The sequence below is a fragment of the Oncorhynchus mykiss genome, chromosome 4 (genome assembly GCF_057628025.1).
Source record: "Oncorhynchus mykiss isolate SJ-2025 chromosome 4, ASM5762802v1, whole genome shotgun sequence".
NCBI classification, from domain to species: Eukaryota; Metazoa; Chordata; class Actinopteri; order Salmoniformes; family Salmonidae; genus Oncorhynchus; species Oncorhynchus mykiss.
Genome location: NC_143025.1, coordinates 16591933 through 16618272, shown reverse-complemented (window position 1 = coordinate 16618272; position 26340 = coordinate 16591933). Strand labels below are relative to the sequence as shown.

The 26340-nt window shown below is 45.0% G+C and overlaps 1 protein-coding gene across 1 annotated transcript in view; it reads right to left on the bottom strand.

The window, feature by feature from the left end:
• Positions 1 to 18249, bottom strand: part of LOC110521393 (peroxisome proliferator-activated receptor alpha) — a 62731-nt gene extending 44482 nt beyond the window's left edge. Inside the window, exon 1 of the mRNA XM_021598925.3 lies at positions 17938 to 18249. The gene's annotated coding sequence lies outside the window, so the exon portion shown is untranslated. The remainder of the gene's footprint in view (positions 1 to 17937) is intronic.
• Positions 18250 to 26340: the final 8091 nt, after the last annotated feature.

The following is a 26340-nucleotide window of genomic DNA, read 5'->3' as shown; positions in this document are numbered from 1 at the left end:
ACTTGAGTTGCCAGCAGGTCCAGTGTCAGACTGATAACAACGCTCACACTACAAGAGGTGAGAGAGAGGGAGGGAGAGGTCATGGGCAAACAGGTCCTACTTATGATGCGTCCACGTCGGTGCAGATGTGGTGTGGTTAGTGACACTGAGGGTACATGGGGTAACAACACACCTACACACACACATACACACACACACACACACACACACACACACACACAGCCTTTCTTTCACCCTTTCTCCCCCTGTATTTACCCCTTTCTTTCACCCTTTCTCCCCCTGTATTTACCCCTTTCTTTCACTCTCTCTCTCTCTGTTGCTCCAATAAGCACTTAACAACAACTTAAGCCACAGTACACCTCAGCTCTGTTCCAAATTCTTGGCTGCTGCCATGCCGAGCTTACTTCCAAATCAGTCAGCAGGATCCGACACAAAGCACCGTTAAAAAACACTCAGTCCAAAATGTACTTTACATTTCAGAGTGGGAAAACCAATCTATCCAAGCTGTTTTATCCACTGGACATCTGGAGGACTAGCTGAAGAGGAAGGAATTATATCTGTGTAGCACAGGCAGTCTCTATGCACTATATTCTCCAGAAAGAGCAGTACAATAGCCACAGAAGGCCAAATATCAAAACCATAATACACTATTGCCCACATCCACACAAGTCACTTACTGTAAAGTAGGTTTATATGATCTGTTTACAACGTTCACTGTTTACTACTTCCTCTGTCTTTACGGATTATATCCCCTCTCCCAGATACACAGCTGGAAGAGAGAGGCGGACAAGACAAGTGCACATACCTCCTCCCCTGCCCAGTTGAGAGACGTGCAGGAACGTGTCCCTCCCTTCCCCTAACCAGATGCTGTCCCCACTGTGCCAAGCTGCTCAGGCCTGGAAACAGTGGCACAGGAGGGTCAGGGCAGACAATGTCCCCATATCTATGTACCAAGATCACCAGTCTGTGCCCATGCGGATTGGGTTGGCAGGACTCCTGGCTAGCAGCTGCCAGCCAAACTTCATCAGCCGTCTGATTGATGAGGATGGAGTAGCATATTTAACACGGATAAGAACGCTTTACGGTAAAGCTTAGCATTTGACTGGTAATGATGGGGCAAGTTGTGCAAAGCGAAGGAAGTGAGGAGGGAACATAGTTTGCTGTCCTTGCATGAAGGGCAGCATTCAGTGAAGGTCATCTTCATACTGTGGAGCGTGTGAATGATGGTCACTGGTCACACATTTAAAGCAAGCTCACCTCATTCTTTCTTGCTTGTTCAATGCCTTAAAACACAGCCGACAGGGGTAAAACAATAGCAGACACACAACAATGAGCTTTTCTGCCCTCCGTATTACAGCAGGGACAGCATGTGCATGAAAACAAACAGGGGGCTTAGGACAGAACAAGGTTCCACCTCGATCGCAGCGTGACTTCTGTCTGTTTCTGAAGTAAATACTACCATAAGGACAAACATTGGGAGATGGACGTTGAGAGCACTTCTCCCTGCTAGATCAGCTGTGTGGGTCCTGTTACATTTTCCAGCATGACATTGGAATCCTGTACTCCCCCGGTGTGGCTGCCAAGTCAGCCTACATGTTTGTTGGGTTGGGAGTTAGGCATGCAGTGGAAAGCAGAGCGGTACAGTAGTGTTTGACAAAATTGCACTACCCAAAAGACACTCTTCGTGGAATGAGACAGCTTCCGTTTGCTACACACTGTTACAGCTAATGTTGCAACCTGAGGGAGTTGTGATAGTTTAGGTTGCCCCTACTCACTGGTTCACTAACCGTAACGGTTGGAGTTGACAAACTGTTCCTGGGCCAGCCTAATTTCACACTTCAACACGCTAACAGTGTGTGTGCCTCTCAAACACACATAAACTACAATTTTGTCACCTAATTCATTCTATTTATTCTGAACAGCATTCATTTGCCAAGTAGGTGTCAAGATTATTTTAACTGCAACAGTTTCCGTTTAAATACACTACCGTTCAACAGTTTGGGGTCACATAGAAATGTCCTTGTTTTTGAAAGAAAAGCTAATTTTTTGTCCATTAAAATAACATCAAATTGATCCAAAATTCAGTATAGACATTGTTAATGTTGTAAATGACTATTGTAGCTGGAAAGGGAAGATTTTTAATGGAATATCTACATAGGTGTACAGAGGCCCATTATCAGCAACCATCACTCCTGTGTTCTAATGGCACGTTGTGTTAGCTAATCCTGTCACGTCCTTACCTTAGTTCCTTTTTTATGTCTCTATTTTAGTTTGGTCAGGGCGTGAGTTAGGGTGGGCATTCTATGTTTGTTCTGTGTGTTATAGTTCTATGTGTTTGGCCTGGTATGGTTCCCAATCAGAGGCAGCTATCAATCGTTGTCTTTGATTGAGAACCATACTTAGGCAGCCTGTTTTCCCACTATGGGTTGTGGGTAGTTGTTTTCTGTGTCTGTGTTTTCCCCATACAGAACTGTTTAGATTTTCGTTGTTTCACGTTTGTTATTTTGTGTTCAGTTGTAATAAATTTAACATGGACACGTACCACGCTGCATTTTGGTCCGATCTTGACTACTCTTCCTCAGACGAAGAGGACAATCGTTACAAATCCAAGTTTATCATTTTAAAAGGCTAATTGATAATTAGAAAGCCCTTTTGCAATTATGTTAGCACAGCTGAAAACTGTTCTGATTAAAGAAGCAATAAAACTGGCCTTCTTTAGACTAATTGAGTATCTGGAGCATCAGCATTTGCTGATCAGCACTACAAACAAAGACCTTTTTCTGAAACTTGTCAGTCTACTTGTCAGTTGAGGATGCCTGGTCTTTCTTTAAAAGTAACTTCCTCACCATTTTAGATAAGCATGCTCCGTTCAAAAAATGCATAACTAAGAACAGATATAGTCCCTGGTTCACTCCAGACCTGACTGCCCTCGACCAGCACAAAAACATCCTGTGGCGGACTGCAATAACATTGAATAGTCCCCGCGATATGCAACTGTTCAGGGAACTCAGGAACCAATACACACAGTCAGTCAGAAAAGCTAAAGCCAACTTCTTCAGGCAGAAGTTTGCATCCTGTAGCTCCAACTCCAAAAAGTTCTGGGCCACTGTGAAGTCCATGGAGAACAAGAGCACCTCCTCCCAGCTGCCCACTGCACTGAGGCTAGATAACACGGTCACCACCGATAAATCCATGATTATCGAAAACTTCAACAAGCATTTCTCAACGGCTGGCCATGCCTTCCGCCTGGCTACTCCAACCTCGGCCAACAGCTCCCCCCCCCCCCCCCCCCCCCCCCCCCCCCGCAGCTACTCGCCCAAGCCTCTCCAGGTGCTCCTTTACCCAAATCCTAATAGCAGATGTTCTGAAAGAGCTGCAAAACCTGGACCCGTACAAATCAGCTGGGCTTGACAATCTGGACCCTCTATTCCTGAAACTATCCGCCGCCATTGTCGCAACCCCTATTACCAGCCTGTTCAACCTCTCTTTCATATCGTCTGAGATCCCCAAGGATTGGAAAGCTGCCGCAGTCATCCCCCTCTTCAAAGGGGGCGACACCCTGGACCCAAACTGTTACAGACCTATATCCATCCTGCCCTGCCTATCTAAGGTCTTCGAAAGCCAAGTCAACAAACAGGTCACTGACCATCTCGAATCCCACCGTACCTTCTCCGCTGTGCAATCTGGTTTCCGAGCCGGTCACGGGTGTACCTCAGCCACGCTCAAGGTACTAAACGATATCATAACCGCCATCGATAAAAGACAGTACTGTGCAGCCGTCTTCATAGACCTTGCCAAGGCTTTCGACTCTGTCAATCACCGTATTCTTATCGGCAGACTCAGTAGCCTCGGTTTTTCGGATGACTGCCTTGCCTGGTTCACCAATTACTTTGCAGACAGAGTTCAGTGTGTCAAATCGGAGGGCATGCTGTCCGGTCCTCTGGCAGTCTCTATGGGGGTGCCACAGGGTTCAATTCTCGGGCCGACTCTTTTCTCTGTATATATCAATGATGTTTCTCATGCTGCGGGCGATTCCCTGATCCACCTCTACGCAGACGACACCATTCTATATACTCCCGGCCCGTCCTTGGACACTGTGCTATCTAACCTCCAAACGAGCTTCAATGCCATACAGCACTCCTTCCGTGGCCTCCAACTGCTCTTAAACGCTAGTAAAACCAAATGCATGCTTTTCAACCGTTCGCTGCCTGCACCCGCACGCCTGACCAGCATCACCACCCTGGATGGTTCCGACCTTGAATATGTGGACATCTATAAGTACCTAGGTGTCTGGCTAGACTCTAAACTCTCCTTCCAGACCCATATCAAACATCTCCAATTGAAAATCAAATCAAGAGTCGGCTTTCTATTCCGCAACAAAGCCTCCTTCACTCCGCCAAACTTACCCTAGTAAAACTGACTATCCTACCGATCCTCGACTTCGGCGATGTCATCTACAAAATTGCTTCCAATACTCTACTCAGCAAACTGGATGCAGTTTATCACAGTGCCATCGGTTTTGTCACTAAAGCACCTTATACCACCCACCACTGCGACTTGTATGCTCTAGTCGGCTGGCCCTCGCTACATATTCGTCGCCAGACCCACTGGCTCCAGGTCATCTACAAGTCCATGCTAGGTAAAGCTCCGCCTTATCTCAGTTCACTGGTTACAATGGCAACACCCATCCGTAGCACGCGCTCCAGCAGGTGTATCTCACTGATCATCCCTAAAGCCAACACCTCATTTGGCCGCCTTTCGTTCCAGTTCTCTGCTGCCTGTGACTGGAACGAATTGCAAAAATCGCTGAAGTTGGAGACTTTTATCTCCCTCACCAACTTCAAACATCTGCTATCTGAGCAGCTAACCGATCGCTGCAGCTGTACATAGTCTATTGGTAAATAGCCCACCCATTTTCACCTACCTCATCCCCATACTGTTTTTATTTATTTATTTTTCTGCTCTTTTGCAAACCAATATCTCTACCTGTACATAACCATCTGATCATTTATCACTCCAGTGTTAATCTGCATAATTGTAATTATTTGCCTACCTTCTCATGCCTTTTGCACACAATGTATATAGACTCCCCTTTTTTCTACTGTGTTATTGACTTGTTAATTGTTTACTCCATGTGTAACTCTGTGTTGTCTGTTCACACTGCTATGCCTTATATTGGCCAGGTCGCAGTTGCAAATGAGAACTTGTTCTCAACTAGCCTACCTGGTTAAATAAAGGTGAAAAAAAAAATATATATATATATTCTTGTTCTGAGAAATGAAGGCTATTCCATGCGAGAAATTGCCAAGAAACTGAAGATCTCGTACAATGCTGTGTAATACTTCCTTCACAGAACAGCACAAACTGGTTCTAACCAGAATAGAAATAGGAGTGGGAAGCCCCGGTGCACAACTGAGCAAGAGGACAAGAGGACAAGTCTAGTTTGAGAAACAAATGCCTCACAAGTCCTCCACTGGCAGCTTCTTTAAATAGTACCCGCAAAACACCAGTCTCAACGTCAACAGTGAAGAGGTGATTCCGGGATGCTCGCCTTCAAGGCAGAGTTCCTCTGTCCAGTGTCTGTGTTCTTTTGACCATCTTAATCTTTTCTTTTTATTGGCTAGTCTGAGATATGTCTTTTTCTTTGCTTTCTGCATAGAAGGCCAGCATCTCGGAGTTGCCTCTTCACTTTTGACATTGAGACTGGTGTTACGTTACAGCCTTATTCTTACATGGATTACATTTTGTTTGTGTGCATCTGTATGTTGTCATTTGTGTGTGGATGGTTTGTGTTGTAAAAAAAAAAGGTTCATAAAATGTAGATGTTTATTTTTTTGAACAAACGCAGATTCATTGAAAATTCCCTTACAGGCCTTGAGATGGTGGCGGTGGTTAAATGGGTTGCTAACTGTTCATTCTTTTCAGCAAAGACATATGTAATAGTTCCAAATAGTTGCCCCTGGGCCTGTTTGATGAGCAGGCACTCTCCTCGTTGCCACGTAATGCCAACTCCTGTTTATCTACGTAGGTAGCATGATGTAGCATTAATTAGCTAGGTCTTACAAAATCTCACAGTTCTCTTTTACATTTGCATTGTGCATACTGACATTCAATCTCTGTTGTTCATTCAATGCCAGATCTATCTTAAGAGCTATATGGCTTTGGATGTGAGACACAGATTCTTCATGCTTGTTGAGTGCTGTAGGCAAGTTGTCCAAGTCGCAGTAACCAGATGTTGTCCACACGCTGTCACTGGTGGAGAACAGCATGCAGGGGAAGAGTCGGCTGCTAGCAGCTCTGCCACAGAGAAAGGTTTTTTGTTGATACCACTCAGATTGAAATGATCATGTTATTTCTGTCCCTTTCTTTGATGTTGGTCCCTAAACTCAGGTGTTGGTCTTCCTTATCACCCCATTTCGCTAGAAAATCCAACTTTGGAAACTTTCAGATGCAATATTTCAGCCATCCTGATCAGCTTACTTTAGCTAGCAGTAAAACGAACGTAACTGTGAAAAGGCTGCAGATGTGACGTGTGACGTTCTCAGGCAGGATTATTATTCGAGTGCAATGAAAATGAAGGGGACATATTGACACATGAAAGGCAGCGAAGCTGGCAGTATAGGGTAGAAACACGCATGCGCAAGTCATGTCAATGCCTTGAGTTTGGAGTTTGAAGGGCGGGAAAAGGGCACACGTTGAGGCTGACTTTCCCCTAGCATCCTTGCGCATTTTGTACCAGATCACCACAAATGTTCTTTCATTTTTACAGGGTAGGCACTGCCTACCCTCCCTACCCTGACCAGACATCACTACTCCAGGACTTCCCACTGGACACAGACGTCTATTCAGCGTCTATTCCACATTGGTTAAAATGTTTATTCAACCAGTTTGTGCCCAATGATAGATACCATGTGTTTTACCCTCGGAACGTCCTCTGAAACCACAGCCTTCATCTTCACCACCAGGTTCCCTTAGGAATGCATCCCAAATGGTACCATATTCCCTTAATGGTGCACTACCCTATGGGCCCTGCACAACAGTAGTGCACTGCAAAGGGAATAGGGTGCCATTTTTGACGATGGTAAAATCCCTCAGTCCCATCTATAGGATTGGGTCACAGACAGACTTACTGTAAGCTGCTCTGGACAGGAGCTTGTCTGAGCTAAGGATGGGGAGGAGCCATCACCATCATCATGGCCCATTGATGTCAGCTGACTGACTGTCAGGGTACTTTGAACCCCAAGGGGCTTAAATCTATGGGTGCCGGATTGGACTGGTTTGCCTATGATGCTTGTGATGGGCTCACTTGAGTGTCTCTTTCTCGCTATCTCTTTGCTCTGTAGTGTTGGAGTCGGGGTCTACTGTATCTGTCAGAGCGGGGTGTATGTGGCCGAAGGGGTGGGAGGTGGGGTTTAGGCATCCATGTGGCTGGTGAGTCGGAGGTGGAGGTGGGAGTGGGGTTGGGCTCGGCCACGTCTCGCTACGTGAGGCCCGTCTAGAGAAGTCAGTCACCTAGTTTCAGCCTCTTCTGCTCTAGTAATGTCTGATTCCATTACTGGGTAAAGCCCTGACCAATCTTCATAGGTGTTCCGCCATAGACATTCTACTGTAGAGCCCCACTATAAAGCCCCACTGACCAGCTCAGAGTGCCACTGCAGCCTGTTCAGTTGATTGGATGAGCCTAGGTGTAAGTGGAAATTATTCATCAACACTATGCTGTGGAGAAGGGCCTTTTGTTTCTGTCCATCGGCCAGCGCACTTTCAACACAAAGCTGTCATCAAGACAAAGGCTGGCTATTTGAAGAATCTCAAATATGAAATATATTTTCATTTGTTTAACACTTTTTTCTTACTACATGATTCCATATGTGTTATTTCATAGTTTTGATGTCTTCACTATAGTAGTAAAATAGTAAAAATAAAGAAAAACCCTTGAATGAGTAGGTGTTCTTAAACTTTTGACCGGTAGTATATATCTCAATCAGTAGCGCCGTCTACCATTATTACATTACATGTCTATTGTGTTACTATATATCTCAATCAGTAGCGCTGACTACTAGGCATGTTGTGTGTATAGTGCTGTCTACATGTAAGCCTACTTGCTGGCATTTGGGCTGCTGTCTGTAGTGCTGAAAGTCCCCTGTTCGTGCAGGGCACAAGCTATTAGGGCCTGTGAATGTGTGTCTAATATTTGCGTTGCCTATCTGCTGCTGTTTGATGATTGGTTGTGGTTGTTTGATGGTTATCTTTATGATCCTGTCGTACTGATAAACACAGTAGAAAAAAATCCACTTTATGAGTGTGTGTGCGTGCGAGTGAGAGAAGGGGATAGAAAGAGCCTACCCGGCATCAGACCTTACCCGGCATCAGACCTTACCCGGCATTAGACCTTACCCGGCATTAGACCTTACCCGGCATCAGACCTTACCGGGCATCAGACCTTACTGGGCATCAGACCTTACCGGGCATCACACCATACCCGGCATCAGACCTTACCGGGCATCAGATCTTACCGGGCATCAGACCTTACCTGGCATCAGACCTTACCCGGCATTAGACCTTACCTGGCATCAGACCTGACCGGGCATCAGACCTTACCGGGCATCAGACCATACCCGGCATCAGACCTTACCGGGCATCAGATCTTACCGGGCATCAGATCTTACCGGGCATCAGACCCTCCCGGTCATCAGACCTTACCCGGCATCAGTTCTTACCCGGCATCAGACCTTACCGGGCATCAGACCTTACCCGGCATCAGACCTTACCGGGCATCAGATCTTACCGGGCATCAGACCTTACCGGGCATCAGACCTTACCGGGCATCAGACCATACCCGGCATCAGACCTTACCGGGCATCAGATCTTACCGGGCATCAGATCTTACCGGGCATCAGACCCTCCCGGTCATCAGACCTTACCCGGCATCAGTTCTTACCCGGCATCAGACCTTACCGGGCATCAGACCTTACCCGGCATCAGATCTTCCCGGGCATCAGACCTTACCTGGCATCAGACCTTACCGGGCATCAGACCTTACTTGGCATCAGATCTTACCCGGCATCAGATCTTACCGGGCATCAGACCTAACCCGGCATCAGATCTTACCGGGCATCAGACCTTACCGGGCATCAGATCTTACCGGGCATCAGACCTTACCTGGCATCAGCCCTTACCCGGCATTAGATCTTGCCTGGCATCAGACCTTACCGGGCATCAGACCTTACCGGGCATCAGACCATACCCGGCATCAGACCTTACCGGGCATCAGATCTTACCGGGCATCAGACCTTACCCGGCATCAGACCTTACCGGGCATCAGATCTTACCGGGCATCAGACCCTCCCGGTCATCAGATCTTACCGGGCATCAGACCCTCCCGGTCATCAGACCTTACCCGGCATCAATTCTTACCCGGCATCAGACCTTACCTGGCATCAGATCTTCCCGGGCATCCGACCTTACCTGGCATCAGACCTTACCGGGCATCAGATCTTACCGGGCATCAGACCTTACCGGGCATCAGACCTTACCTGGCATCAGACCTTACTTGGCATCAGATCTTACCCGGCATCAGATCTTACCGGGCATCAGACCTAACCCAGCATCAGATCTTACCGGGCATCAGACCTTACCCGGCATCAGATCTTACCGGGCATTAGATCTTACCCGGCATCAGATCTTACCGGGCATCAGACCTTACCCGGCATCAGATCTTACCGGGCATTAGATCTTACCCGGCATCAGTCCTTACCCGGCATCAGATCTTACCGGGCATCAGACCTTACCTGGCATCAGACCTTACCCGGCATCAGATCTTATCGGGTATCAGACCTTACTTGGCATCAGATCTTACCCGGCATCAGATCTTACCGGGCATCAGACCTAACCCGGCATCAGATCTTACCGGGCATCAGACCTTACCCGGCATCAGATCTTACCGGGCATTAGATCTTACCCGGCATCAGTTCTTACCCGGCATCAGACCTTACCCGGCATCAGATCTTACCGGCATCAGATCTTACCGGGCATCAGACCTTACCCGGCATCAGATCTTACCGGGCATCAGACCTTACCCTGCATCAGACCTTACCGGGCATCAGACCATACCCGGCATCAGACCTTACCGGGCATCAGATCTTACCGGGCATCAGACCTTACCTGGCATCAGACCTTACCCGGCATTAGATCTTACCTGGCATCAGACTTTACCGGGCATCAGACCTTACCGGGCATCAGACCATACCCGGCATCAGACCTTACCGGGCATCAGATCTTACAGGGCATCAGACCTTACCGGGCATCAGATCTTACCCGGCATCAGACCTCACCGGGCATCAGATCTTACCGGGCATCAGACCCTCCCGGTCATCAGATCTTACCGGGCATCAGACCCTCCCGGTCATCAGACCTTACCCGGCATCAGACCTTACCCGGCATTAGACCTTACCTGGCATCAGACCTTACCGGGCATCAGACCTTACCGGGCATCAGACCCTACCCGGCATCAGACCTTACCGGGCATCAGATCTTACCGGGCATCAGACCTTACCGGGCATCAGACCTTACCCGGCATCAGACACTACCGGGCATCAGACCTTACCCGGCATCAGATCTTACGGGGCATCAGACCCTCCCGGTCATCAGATCTTACCGGGCATCAGACCCTCCCGGTCATCAGACCTTACCCGGCATCAGTTCTTACCCGGCATCAGACCTTACCGGGCATCAGACCTTACCCGGCATCAGATCTTACCGGGCATCAGACCTTACCCGGCATCAGATCTTACCGGGCATTAGATCTTACCCGGCATCAGTTCTTACCCGGCATCAGACCTTACCCGGCATCAGATCTTACCGGCATCAGATCTTACCGGGCATCAGACCTTACCCGGCATCAGATCTTACCGGGCATCAGACCTTACCCGGCATCAGACCTTACCGGGCATCAGACCATACCCGGCATCAGACCTTACCGGGCATCAGATCTTACCGGGCATCAGACCTTACCTGGCATCAGACCTTACCCGGCATTAGATCTTACCTGGCATCAGACTTTACCGGGCATCAGACCTTACCGGGCATCAGACCATACCCGGCATCAGACCTTACCGGGCATCAGATCTTACCGGGCATCAGACCTTACCGGGCATCAGATCTTACCGGGCATCAGACCTTACCTGACATCAGACCTTACCCGGCATTAGACCTTACCTGGCATCAGACCTTACCGGGCATCAGACCTTACCGGGCATCAGACCATACCCGGCATCAGACCATACCGGGCATCAGATCTTACCGGGCATCAGACCTTACCGGGCATCAGACCTTACCCGGCATCAGACACTACCGGGCATCAGACCTTACCCGGCATCAGATCTTACCGGGCATCAGACCCTCCCGGTCATCAGATCTTACCGGGCATCAGACCCTCCCGGTCATCAGACCTTACCCGGCATCAGTTCTTACCCGGCATCAGTTCTTACCCGGCATCAGACCTTACCCGGCATCAGATCTTCCCGGGCATCAGACCTTACCTGGCATCAGACCTTACCGGGCATCAGATCTTACCGGGCATCAGACCTTACCGGGCATCAGACCTTACCCGGCATCAGACCTTACTTGGCATCAGATCTTACCCGGCATCAGATCTTACCGGGCATCAGACCTAACCCGGCATCAGATCTTACCGGGCATCAGACCTTACCCGGAATCAGATCTTACCGGGCATTAGATCTTACCCGGCATCAGATCTTACCGGGCATCAGACCTTACCCGGCATCAGATCTTACCGGGCATTAGATCTTACCCGGCATCAGTCCTTACCCGGCATCAGATCTTACCGGGCATCAGACCTTACCCGGCATCAGACCTTACCCGGCATCAGATCTTATCGGGTATCAGACCGTACCCGGCATCAGATCTTACCGGGCATCAGACCTTACCCGGCATCAGATCTTACCAGCATCAGATCTTACCGGGCATCAGACCTTACCCGGCATCAGATCTTACCCGGCATCAGACCTTACCGGGCATCAAACCTTACCCGGCATCAGACCTTACCGGGCATCAGACCTTACCGCACACTACTGCTCTGGAGCTAATCAAATGGTTACTAGAGAGAGAGAGATCACTCATGCACAGACAGAGAAGTACATAGATACACATACACACATGTACAAACAAGTGCACACATGTGCATGAATGCATGCACGTACACACACACACACACACACACACGCCTCAACACATACACACGCTCATACGCCTCAACACATACACACGCTCATACGCCTCAACACACCCACACGCTCACACGCCTCAACACATACACACGCTCATACGCCTCAACACATACACACGCTCACACGCCTCAACACATACACACGCTCACACGCTTCAACACATACACACGCTCATACGCCTCAACACATACACACGCTCATACGCCTCAACACATACACACGCTCATACACCTCAACACATACACACGCTCACACGCCTCAACACATACACACGCTCATGCGCCTCAACACATACACACGCTCATACACGTCAACACATACACACGCTCATACGCCTCAACACATACACACACTCATACGCCTCAACACACCCACACGCTCATACACCTCAACACATACACACGCTCACACGCCTCAACACATACACACGCTCATAAGCCTCAACACATACACACACTCATACGCCTCAACACATACACACGCTCATACGCCTCAACACACCCACACGCTCATACACCTCAACACATACACACGCTCATACACCTCAACACATACACACGCTCATAAGCCTCAACACATACACACGCTCATACGCCTCAACACATACACACGCTCATTCGCCTCAACACACCCACACGCTCACACGCCTCAACACATACACACGCTCACACGCCTCAACACACCCACACGCTCATACACCTCAACACATACACACGCTCATACGCCTCAACACATACACACGCTCATACGCCTCAACACATACACACGCTCACACGCCTCAACACATACACACGCTCATACGCCTCAACACATATTTCTCTTCAGAAATTACTCTCAACTGTCTCAACAAAGTCACCTAATGAACATGCATACCAGGCTTCCAAAAGAGGATTCTTGTTGCAAACCTACTGACAACATGTTCTTTATGGACTCACAGAGAAAGACCGGTGATAAATGTAAGAAAGAACGCAGTTAAGAGGAAACCGGAAAGTCCTGTTTGAGGTGAAAAGAGAAATCCCTCCCCTCTGTCTCTCTTTCTTTCTGTCTGTCTCTTTCTTCCTCTGTCTCCTTGTCTCTATGCAGCTGTCTAAAGCAGCCAAGCACAAGCTGATTACAGGTCTCAGGTTCCTAGAGTAGAGACAAGTCTCTCACAGTGCAGCCAAGCCACATAGAAACAGACTGCCTAAGGACAGAGCAGGAGAAGTCTCCCATAGATCTTTAAGAATAGACTAAACATGTACAACACATGGTTAGGAAGGGACTGAGTCCCGAGATTGTGGGTCAAAGACATTATGTAGGAACTATTCATCTGCAGTGTTTCTAAACCATATCTCTGTGGAGTGTGATGTGAAGTTGCATGAAAAGCTCTGATGAGAAACTATACCTTTTTGAAAACTAAAGAAGATCCATTGGGTTCTTTCAGTGCGGTACCAAGTCAATGTGCAGGGGTACAGGTTAGTCGAGCCTTTTGGACCTAAACTTGGTGCTTCAGTACCGCTTGCCGAGCGGTTGCAGAGAGAACAGTCTATTACTTGGGTAACTGGAATCTTAAAAAAAAAAATTGCGCCTTCCTCTGACACGCATAGTAAATAAGTCCTGGATGGCAGGAAGCTTGGCCCCAGGTGATGTATTGGGCCGTACGCTCTACACTCAGTAGCGCCTTACGGTCGGATGCCGAGCAGTTGCCATACCAGGCGGTGATGCAACCAGTCAGGATGCTCTTGATAGTGCAGCTGTAGAATTTTTGGAGGATCTGGGGACCACTGCCAAATCTTTTCACTCTCCTGAGGGGGAGACTGTCTTGGTGTGTTTGAACCATGATAGTTTGTTTCTGATGTGGACACCAAGGCGGCAGGTAGCCTAGCCTAGTGGGCCAGTAACTGAAAGGTTGCTAGATCAAATCCCTGAGCTGACAAGGTAAAAATCTGTCATTTTGCCCCTGAACAAGGCAGTTAACCCATTGTTCCTAGGTCATCATTGTGAATAAGAATTTGTTCCTAACTTACTTGCCTAGTTACAAGTAACTCTAAACTCTTGACCCCCTTTTTCTCCCCAATTGAATGGTATCCAATTGGTAGTAGTTACTGTCTGTCTTGTCTCATTGCTGCAACTCCCGTACGGACTCGGGAGAGGCAAAGGTCGAGAGTCATGCGTCCTCCAAAACACAACCCAACCAAGCCGCACAGCTTCTTGACACAACACAAATGCATGCAGAGGAAACACCGTACACCTAGCGACCTGGACCGCATGCACTGTTCCCGGCCCACCACAGGAGTCACTAGTGCACAATGAGACAAGGATATCCCTGCCGGCCAAACCCTCCCTAACCCACCACCATGGGGTGGTGCCAATTGTGCACCACCCCATGGCCCTCCCAGTTGTGGCTGGCTGCGACAGAGCCTGGGCTCAAACCCAGAATCTCTGGTGGCACTGCAATGCAGTGCCTTAGACCACTGCACCACCCGGGAGGCCTCAACCATGGTAGATCATTGCTGGACCTTAAAACAAGTAGAAACTTTTCAGCGTGAAGAGGGCCTAGGTGGAAAGTTTCACTGATGGAAGGGTGACCTTTGAACTAAAGGCAAACTCCACGTCCACATGGCCCTGGCAGTATGAAGAGGGCCCCAAGGCAGCAACCTGAGAGACTAATGTAACCCTCAACTACCACTACACAGTGCAGTCAGTGACTGTCCAGGCTATCCTTACCAAACCTCACAGAGAACACTGTGATCAACAGTTGTGGTCAAATATATTGGCACCCTTGCACCATTCACTATTTCCTAAAAAATAAGTTAAAATAAAAAAAAACGTTTGATGTTCACATGTGTATTTGTTTGATTTATAACTGTTAAGGTTTAAGAAAAAATATATATATATAATTTAGATTTTCCACTTCAAAGCAAAAAATGGCCTGGACTAAATTCTTCAAAATTCAAATGAATTTGTTTGGAGGCAGGTGATTCTCGTGTATGTCTAATTTACCTCACCTGTGGTAAATTGCAGGTGCCTACAGGGTCATAATAGCCATTCAAGGGCCTCCTGAGTGGCGCAGCGATGCAAGGCGTGACTACAGACCCAGGTTCGATCCCAGGCTGTCTCACAGCCAGCCGTGACCGGGAGACCCATGAGGCGGCGCACAATTGGCCCAGCGTCATCCGGGTTAGGGGAGGGTTTGACTGACCGGGATGTCCTTGTCCCAATCTGCTCTAGCGACTCCTTGTGGCGGGCCGGGCGCCTGCAAGCTGACTTTGGTCACCAGCTGGACGGTGTTTCCTCTGACACATTGATGTGGCTGGCTTCCGGGTTAAGTGTACGGCTTGACTGGCTTGTATTCCGGAGAACGCGTGACTCTCGAGCTTCGCCTCTCCCGAGTCCATACTGGATTTGCAGCAATGGGACAAGACTGTAACTACCAATTGGATATCAGGAAAAAGGGGGTAAAAGTACTACATAATATATATATATATATATATATATATATATATATATATATATATATATATATATATATATATATATATATATATATATATATATAGCCATTCAACCAGTTTTTAAAAGAGAATACTGAACATTCTGCTCCATTGCACTCCGTTGTAAAGTGCAAGGGTGCCAATATATTTGACCGCAACTTGTATGAGTACCAAATTCAGAATTTTTTTAGGTGACTAAAAGAAGGTAATAAGTGGATTAAAATCCCAACCATCTTGGATGTGGAAAAACCCGGGCAGCATTCCTGTAGCTTGGAGGACTGGGGCAGGAACAGGAACGGCAGGATTTGGGTCAAGTTTCAGACTCACAGAGGAAGTGTGCAATTTGGCACTGAAAGGCTCTATTGGTAGGTTGTTGATTCCCTTCATAAGAGATCATTTTACGGCAAGCATTATACACATACTAGGTTACAATTTAGTTTGATTAATATACATTTTGCGTAATGTGCATAACTTTGACCTGCTAAAAAAGCAAGTCATTTCGGCACCACGTTACGTACTAAATGTAGGTATGAACTAACCATTAGCAGTCTAGAAATAACTTTATATTGTACTTGTATATCCTTCACAAACCCTTTATAAACGTATTATGAAGCCCATTATAAAGACCTAACCATTCAGACACACATGTGGGACCCTTTTATCCCATCTGTATATACACATAGAAAAGTATAGATAAGTATAATAGTATATCGTTTATAGATAGTGTGAATGAAGTACATTTATTCTAAAAACAGAGCAAACCTGGAAATGTCCTCATGATTAGAAGGGAGGCAAACCTGCAGGCCAAGACAAAAGGATGATCACCCTGAGCATTGAGCCAACTCTCAACACATGCTTCCTCTTCCCTTACAGTAATACCCATTCACTATCAACAGGCCTACAAGCTTTCTTCCAAAACCTGACCGCCCAGACACACGTTTTAGCGTCATTACTGATTCTGTCCTCAACACTGCCTCTCGCCCCTATTTGCCATATAAAGACCAACTTCAAAGTGTAGGCTAGTCATACTCAACATAATATTATACTCATTCTGAGCAAAATTATTACTACGGAGTTATTCTGAATGAGAAAAGCTGGGAAAAACAAAAACAATTACATTGTAGTAAACTCAACAATGTCATTCATATGCAACTTGCAGCCTAATTATGTATTAGAATGTTACAAAGCTCACATGTTACAAAACTCTCATGGCAATTTTCCAATTCATTATTTATAGAAGTAGCCTAACCCAGGGGTCTTTAACCTTTTCTTGCCCAGAGACCCCCTCTCAGGCAAACTGGCGACCCAGGGACCCATCATACATTAGCAACAATATATATTTTTAAATGCATGTCTTGTCTTATGGTCAGGTGAATGAGAACGTCAAGGAGAAGTAATTCACATTATAAAATAAATAGATTTGGTCGTTTTTTATTATTATTTTTACCTCCCCACATTATAATTGGAAGTGTAAACTCTAACATAGCCTATTAGCTAGAAAGGTAACTTCAAATACATTTTCGCTAAGAACAGCTATTTAGCTGGTTAAACAAAGGTTAGCCGTGTGTTGGCAAACATGTATGTCCAAGTCAAGAAAGCACTTGCCGTACTGGTAGCGGGTACTTTTTCAAAGCCCATGTCAGATTTTCCATTGAGTGTATTTGGCTCCAATGAGTTCAATTTGTTCAACATTAGGAGTTGAGAAATAAAGTTGCCATCATTAGAAGTAAAACATTATCCTCTACTGTAGGTATGTCATTCAACATGGGTTTATTCTGTTGTTGCTAGCGATATTCATTAAAACATTGAAATTATCCAATAATCAAAATCAATTACTTTTTTATATATATATTTTCGCGGACCCCTGCAGTTCGGACCCCTGGAGCTATCAACAGCCATTGGCCTACATCCCAAAAAGCATGTATCATATACATAGGTCGGATGCGCAGGCGTACTCGACTGTACAATAACAATGGCCCCAGATATCTTGTTGCAACATGCATTCATTGATTTTTCAGTTTTTGTTGCTGAAACTATCATGAATGGGATACATTCTTTAAAGATATCAGTCGATGAACACCGGCAAATTTCAATCTTAACACTTCAATTCAATGTCAAAACTATACAGTCTAGAAATTCTGTGATATCAGTCATGAAGCAAGCAATGCATTGAGAGTCACATCGATATGTGCAATAATAAACCTATCAAATCGATCTACCTTACAACGGACAGCCCGATCGGAAACCGACATCCCGTCAGAAACCTCCGTGCGTTGAGAAGCTGTCAGTGCGAGTTCGAGTGGAACAAGGAGGGAAAGAATTGTCCCCTTCAACACGTCCTTGTTTGTCTCCTAAACAACTCTGCTGCTGTCAAAACCGCCCACATACAGCCCACAGAGCACTGCCCACCAGCCGGAACTGACGTAATGATTGACAGCTGGTGTGAAAGAACCACAACCCCCCCCTGACACACCTATCTTTTCAGCGAATAGAAAGAGCCCGTCTTTCCCTTGAGCAGGACGCCCCCTAACAAAGGAATGACATTAGGGAGCAAGGCAATAATCCAACCCAACGCTGCTGCGTTGGCCAATGTAGTAGGAAAAATGTTCACAGAAGCTGAAGACCAGAAATATGGGTATTTTAATAACTTTTAACTCCCTTTATCTACAGTTACTAAAATGTTTTTATATGTATGTATATGTATTACAGGGTTATAAACATAACCTCTGGCTCCTATTATTGTTCCTGTACTACTGTGCATTCCTCTCATCATAATAAAATAGGATCTTATTCTGCATTGAAGGGTGCTGTGCTTTCTCCCGTATTCAGTGCTGCAGAAGGCACACATCCTGTGGTCAGACAACCCCTGAAATGTCATCACACACAGACACGTCATGTGACTCTCCTTCATGTCATGTGTCATGCCCCCCTGCCTCCACAGCTCACCATTGGCCCAAGACATAGGACTTGACATAGGACAAGACATAGGACTTGACATAGGACAAGACATAGGACTTGATTTTACATTTCAGTCATTTAGCAGACGCTCTTTTCCAGTGCGACTTACAGAAGCAATGAAGGTTAAGTGCTTTGCTCAAAGGCACATAGACAGATTTTTCACCTAGTCGACTCAGGGATACGAACCAGCAACCTACTGGCCCAATGTTCTTAACCGCTAGGCTATCTGCCCATAGCATTTTTGACAAGGTCATACTATAGCCTACTGTGCACACAACACAGGCACACCATTGCAGGGATGGAGGACCTGGTCAAAGAACAGCTTGTATAAAATAGGTTTAAAAAATACACTTCATTCAAAAAAACTGTTTTGCTGTTGCCTAAATTCTTCAGCCACACTTCTGTGGATAATATGAAAACCAGTCAATACAGTATCACTGTGAAGAATGCCAAACACATAATGGTGGGGTGTATTAAGTTACCCACAGTTTAACTGATTTAGATACATGTTAATATGATAATATTGACTAGCCAAGCCATGAAGTCCTCCAATAAATTGCTGCAATAAGTTCAACATTAAAGGAGAAGTTTCCTTTGTTACAACCAAATCTCTATTTTTGATATAAATGGCATGTTATGGAAGGTTCCAGACATCTTTTTTGTGATATCGCATGTTTTTGAGAAATTTAACCCAAACAGCAAATCACTTCTTCGTCCTCGTTGTGTAATATGGAGCCCTGAAAAAACATGAACAAAGGCTCCAAAAACACCCAAATACATCCTTTTAGAAACGACAAAGCTCTCAGTATAGTGATGCAGATGTTAAGATGTTGTACGCATGAAATTGTGTCATTCCGAACTTTATCCGCAATGTTATATTCCCTTTTGCACAACTCAAGCCGTTTCCCCTATCCAGCTGTTCCATTTTCCACATAGCCTGCTGCTGCATGTAACTGCCAAAATAAAGGAAACCCGAACATAAAGCATCTTAGCTGTGGAAAGCATGGGGTGCTTCCACACAGGAAGTTTCAGACACTTGTAGAATCTATGGCAAGGTGCATTGAAGCTGTTTTGGTGGCTCATGGTGGCCCAACGCCATATTAAGCAGCCAGGTCACCCGTCATACAAGTCAGTATTCGACATCCATCCATGTCTGAGGACATTGGGCGATGACGTGTAAAATGGCCTCTAGGGGCAACAGTGAATGCTGTTACCTTCAAGTAGGTCTCGGTTTTACTAGGGTGTTGTGGACTGGGATGGTGGATGGGCGTTAACATCTGATTTTAAATGTTGCATGTTGGATCCAGCGATAGAAAGTTGTTGTTTTTATTTTTGTTTTAAGCCTATCCCAAACCTTAACCCTTACCTTAGCCATTCAGAGTTGATGCCTAACCTTAACCTTAAACACTTCGATATTTGACATTTGGAACAACTTCGAAATGTGACGTTTGAGAAACATGGATGAATACTGATAGCTTTGCTGGTTCTGAAAGTGTATCTGGGTGTTTTTGGAGCCTTTGTTCATGCATTTTCAGGGGCCACATACTACACAATGAGGATGAGGATGTGATTTGCTGTTTGGAAGAAGGTCTCTGGAACCTTCCATAACATGCCATTTACATATAAAAATGTTGATTTGGTTGTAAAAAGGAAACATTCCCTTAATGGACCATTTGTGTTTGTACTGGCCTGGTCAGGTGCTGAGTGTGCAACAACCCTCCACTGATTTCTCCTGCAGCCTGTTTCCTCATGTTCTGTCCCCGGTCTGGACTCTATCACACTGTGTCCAGTGCCATTGGCAGAGTGCTGTGTGTTGCTCCATCAGACCTTGGCCCAGATACCCTCCTCCTCTTCCCACACACAAATATATGCACGCACGCGCACACACACACACACACACACACACACACACACACACACACACACACACACACACACACACACACACACACACACACACACACACACACAGAGCCTCATGACAAGCGGTAATCGGCAGCTCTCTGCATTCCCTGGAGTGGCTCCAAGGTCCCAGTCACCAGCCATTGCACTGGAGGTTCCCTGGAGTGGCTCCAAGGCCCCAGTCACCAGCCATTGCACTGGAGGTTCCCTGGAGCGGCTCCAAGGCCCTAGCCACCAGCCATTGCACTGGAGGTTCCTCGCTGTGAGCAAAGGAACATTAGAAGATAAGGCTCATTTCAACACTTTTCAGAGGGGTTGTCAAAAAGTGTCGGGCATTGGATTTTTTCTGTCTGTACCTCTTTATTTGGTTTCACAATCTGAATCTGGGGGATTGACACAGAATGTTTCCCCACAGCTTCTTTATTGAGGAACAACCCATTGACTCCCATTTGAGACAGAATGGCACAATGTCCTGAACCTAATTCCTCAAACCTACTTCATTCACCTCGTTTTGCCCCAAAAAACCCTGGCAGGCATCTTTAATCCTAATCTTCTCCGCATTCTGACTGTGCCCATATTTTTAGACAGGTGTAGACGATTAAAAGACGCATTGTGATCTGATTGTGATCAGATCTACCTGACCATAAATGTATAGGATCATGAATCAGTATGAGGAGATGAGATGCACAGATACTTGCTTACAGATGGCTCATAAATGCCTACCATAAATGTACCCTCAAACCACGGCAGGCTTTGGCATCAGACTGAATCCTACACTTTCTATTTCTTGTCATCCTTTCAAATACAGTTTTTATTTGGTTAATTGTACCTTTATTTTAATAGAGTCCCTCTGTTAAAATAGAGACCAGTCTCTCTTTCACAAGGGAACCATGTATATAAATAGTTTACTAAATACAATATAATGCAAATATACAAAAACTTCAAATACATTCAAGAAACACAATTACATTCATCAGCAAAGTGGGCCCCAATCAGTTTGAACTGCCAGAGAGGCACCAGAACATCCAGCTGTACGAACTCTGTAGATTTTTTCATACATGGTGTGCCAACAAACTAAAAGCAGATTTACCTAACTCTGAGGGGAACAAAGGTATTTCCAGAGTTAACCATCCCTGAGACCATGAACGATAACTCGTATGTCTAAAGGTTATTAACAAAGTTAGATACAGTGGGAGTTTTTGTAAGAGAGCTTTATAAATAAAAAAAGAGAGCGTGACTTCCAAGAGGGCCAGCCTACTTCTGGTAAAGAATGTAGTGATGTGTACTGAACCTGTCTCCCTTAGTAAAACGAAGTGCGCTATGGTAAACTGATTCCATCGGTTTTAATGAAGTGGCAGCTGCCTTCATATAGATCAGGGATGGGAAACATTGATGGGGTGGGGGCCACAAAAAATCTGAACGCATCATGAGGGGCTGCAGTGGCTCAGCGAGTTCCCACATACCCTCCACACACAGTCAGAGCTAGCCCCAGGCTTTTGGAAGCACTAAGCAACAACAAAAAAGATCAGCATGCCTACCATCCCTGATATAGAGGATGTCGTGATACGACCGGTAGGAACGTCGATTGAATGACCTACTTTCTACTATTTAGCGAGTTTCAACTGTTCAAACATTGGAGTAATGTCTTTATGCTGCCAACTGCATAGAAGTTATTACATTTTTTAGTAGAGATCAAATATCAATCAATATCAATTAAATATCTGTGTCTGGACTACTGGCCTGTAGTGGTTAGAGCTTTGGGCCAGTACCTGGAAGGTTGCTGGATTGAATCCCCGAGCTGACAAGGTAAAAATCTGTCGTTATGTCCCTGAGCAAGGCAGTTAACCCACTGTTTCCTGGGCGCCGAAGAAGTGGATGTCGATTAAAGCAGCCCCCCCCCCCCCCCCTGCACCTCTCTGATTCAGAGGGGTTGGGTTAAATGACACATTTCAGTTGAATGCATTCAGTTGGACAACTGACTTGGTATCCCCGTTTCCCCCTAGATGGGTCTGGATTTAGTAAAATGGCCCTCTAGTCCCACCTGCTGCTGAAATGCACACTGTGCATCAAAATTTAATTTACTTAAATGTGTTGGAATTCAGATGCACTCTAAAATCTAATTTAACTGCAAAATAGATTGTGCTGAGAAATTGTTTAGCAATTAGGTATATATATATATATATATATATATATAGGGTTCCCTATATATATATATATATATATATATATATATATATCCCTAATTGCTAAACAATTTCTCAGCACAATCTACTTTGCAGTTAAATTACATTTTAGAGTGCATCTGGATTTCAACACATTTAAGTAAATTTAATTGTGATGCACAGTGTGCATTTCAGCATATATATATATATATATATATATATATATATATATATATATATATATATATATATATATATATATATATATATACATATATATATATATATATATATATATATATATATATATATATATATATATATATACATATATATATATATATACATATATATATATATATACATATATATATATATATATATATATATATATACATATATATATATATATATATATATATATATATATATATATATATATATACATATATATATATATATACATATATATATATATATATATATATATATATATATATACAGGAGCAATGTAGAGACTGTATGTTATTGTGTGATTGTTGAGTGGCTCTGGTCTACAAGCAGGCACTAGATGGCGATCTAATCACCTTTTTGAATTCAAAGCAGATTTAAATTTCAATGTTCATTTTTTAAAATTGAACCTTTATTTAACTTGGCAAGTCAGTCAAGATCAAATTCTTAGTTTACAATGACGGCCAAACCCTCCCCTAACCCGGACAACATTGGGCCAATTGTGCGCCGCCCTATGGGATAAGGTAATAAGGTGGAATAGATCTTGTTCATCCCAGTAAATTGTGTTTCAAGTATTAAAGTGGAATACAATTTATCTAAATGCAGATTGTGAATAAATGCGATTCTGTTTATAATAGGGGAAAGTCATATTTCAGATGGATGTGTGAGAGGACACCCACTTTGTGGCTTTCTTTCAAGTGAATGCCTTGAAAAGGGTGCAGGTGAAGACAGTCACTGTGGGATTGATATGACCTCATTCCACAGGTAGTCACTGTTACCACTATCTACAGAAAATGAATAATGTAGTCGAAATGCTCAGTGTCTCCTTGAGACAGAGTGAACAGACAGAGAGCCATTGTCTTGTGTGTCTTAGTATTCAACTCCCTCTCATTTGTCACAAGGTCCAAGGCTCAAGTCAGTTCAATATGGTGGCCGGTGGGAGGATTGGGAAGAGGTGCAGCATCCATACTAATCTACGCTGCACTGAGGGAGTGAGAAACTACACACTCATACATTTGGGGGATGGAGAATGCTATTTACAGTGCATTCGGAAAGTATTCAGACCCCTTGACATTTCCACATTTTGTTACGTTATAATCTTATTCTAAAATGGATTTAAAAAACTTAAACACTTTTCCCCTCATCAATCTACACACAATAACCCATAATGGCAAAGCAAAAACAGCTTTTTAGAATCTTTTGCAAAAATGCATTAAAAATAAGAAACTGAAATATCACATTTACGTAGGTATTCAGACCCTTTACTCAGTACTTTGTTGAAGCACCTTTGGCAGCGATTACACCCTCAAGTCTTCTTGGGTATGACGCTACAAGCTTGGGACACCTGTATTTGGGGGGTGGCTCTCATTCCTCTCTGCAGATTTTCTCAACCTCTGTCAGTTTGGATGGGGAGCGCTGCTGCACAGCTATTTGCAGGTCTTTCGAAAGATGTTCAACCAGGTTCAAGTCCGGGCTCTGGCTGGGCCACTCAGAGACTTGTTCCGAAGCCACTCCTGCGTTGTCTTGGCTGTGTGCTTAGGGTCATTGTCCTGTTTGAAGGTGAACCATCAAGCCCATTCTGAGGTCCTGAGCGCTCTGGAGAAGGTTTTCATCAAGAATCTCTCTGTACTTTACGCCATTCATCTTTCCTCGATCCTGACTAGTCTCCCAGTCCCTGCCGCTGAAAAACATCCCCACAGCATGATGCTGCCACCACCATGCTTCACCGTAGGGATGGTGCCAGGTTTCCTTCAGACGTGATGCTTGGCATTCAGGCTAAATAGTTCAATCTTGGTTTCATCAGACCATAGAATCTTGTTTCTCATGGTCTGAGAGTCTTTAGCAGTCTTTTGGCAAACTCCAAGCAGGCTGTCATGTGCCTTTTACTGAGGAGTGGCTTCTGTCTGGCCACTATAGAATAAAGGCCTGATTGATTGTGAGCTGCAGAGATGGTTGTCCTTCTGGAAGTTTCTCCCATCTCCACAGAGGAACCTAGAGCTCTGTCAGTGACCATCGGGTTCTTGGTCACTTCCCTGACCAATGCCCTTCTCCCCCGATTGCTCAGTCTGGTCATGCAGCCAGCTCTAGGAAGAGTCTCGGTGGTTCCAAACTTCTTCAATTTAAGAATGATGGAGGCCACTGTGTTCTTGGGGAGCTTCAATGATGCAGAAATGTTTTGGTACCCTTCCGTAGATATGTGCCTCGACACAATCCTGTCTTGGAGCTCTATGGACAACTCCTTTGACCTCATGACTTGATCTTGGCTCTGACATGCACCGTCAACTGTGGGACCTTATATAGATGGGTGTGTGCCTTTCCAAATCATGTCCAATCAATTGAATTTACCATAGGTGGACTCCAATCAAGTTGAGGAAACATCTCAAGGATGATCAATGGAAACAGGATTTTTCGAAAAACCTGTTTTTGCTTTGTCATTATGGGGCATTGTGTGTAGAATGCTGAGGATTTTGTTGTATTTAATCAATTAGAATAAGGCTGTAACGTAACAACATGTGGAAAAGGTCAAGGGGTCTGAATACTTTCCGAAGACACTGTATATCAATGCAAATTGTGTTTGAGTAGTTTACTGGCACATGTACTTGCGATCCGAAACCCTTGGTGTGCCATACGTTTCAAATCTGTACTTGACCTCCTGTTGAGGTAATTTATACTTCACTCTGCAGTTTTTTTCAGATGAACTTTAATAAAGCAAGGACACAGTTAATGAAAACATTTGATTTTGTCATTTAGCAGGTCCCTCTTACCATCATTTGATGCACATACGCATCAAAGACTTTCATATTATAATTTAAGATGAGAAAAAAGAACAAACCCAAACTGCTCTTGCTAGTATGGGCTCCTGAGTGGCACAGCGGTCTAAGGCACTGCATCTCAGTGCCAGAGGCATCACTACAGTCCCTGGTTTGAATCCAGGCTGTATCACATTAGGCCGTGGTTGGGAGTCCCATAGGGCGGCGCACAATTGGCCCAGCATTGTCTGGGTTTGGCCAGGGTAGGCCGTCATTGAAATAAGAATTTGTTCTTAGCTGACTTGCCTAGTAAAATTAAAATAGTATCACTGCTCTATAATAAGGTTTACGTATCAGCCTCAAGGCCTTCGTCAGAGCTTTTGTGAGTTTTTTTAAATTAGCACCCTTATGTAGACATAGCTCCACCCACATCCGTTCAATGCATCGAATGGGGTTGCAGTTTTTTCTCATCTTATTACCATGCACCTGCAAAAAAGATAGCTCAGAAGTGCGAGTGCCATTTGAAAATTATCATTTAACAAATCCAAACACAGCAAAAAGAAAGACAAGGTACGGACGACATTTATAAAATAATTATTTTTATTACTCATTTGAAAAC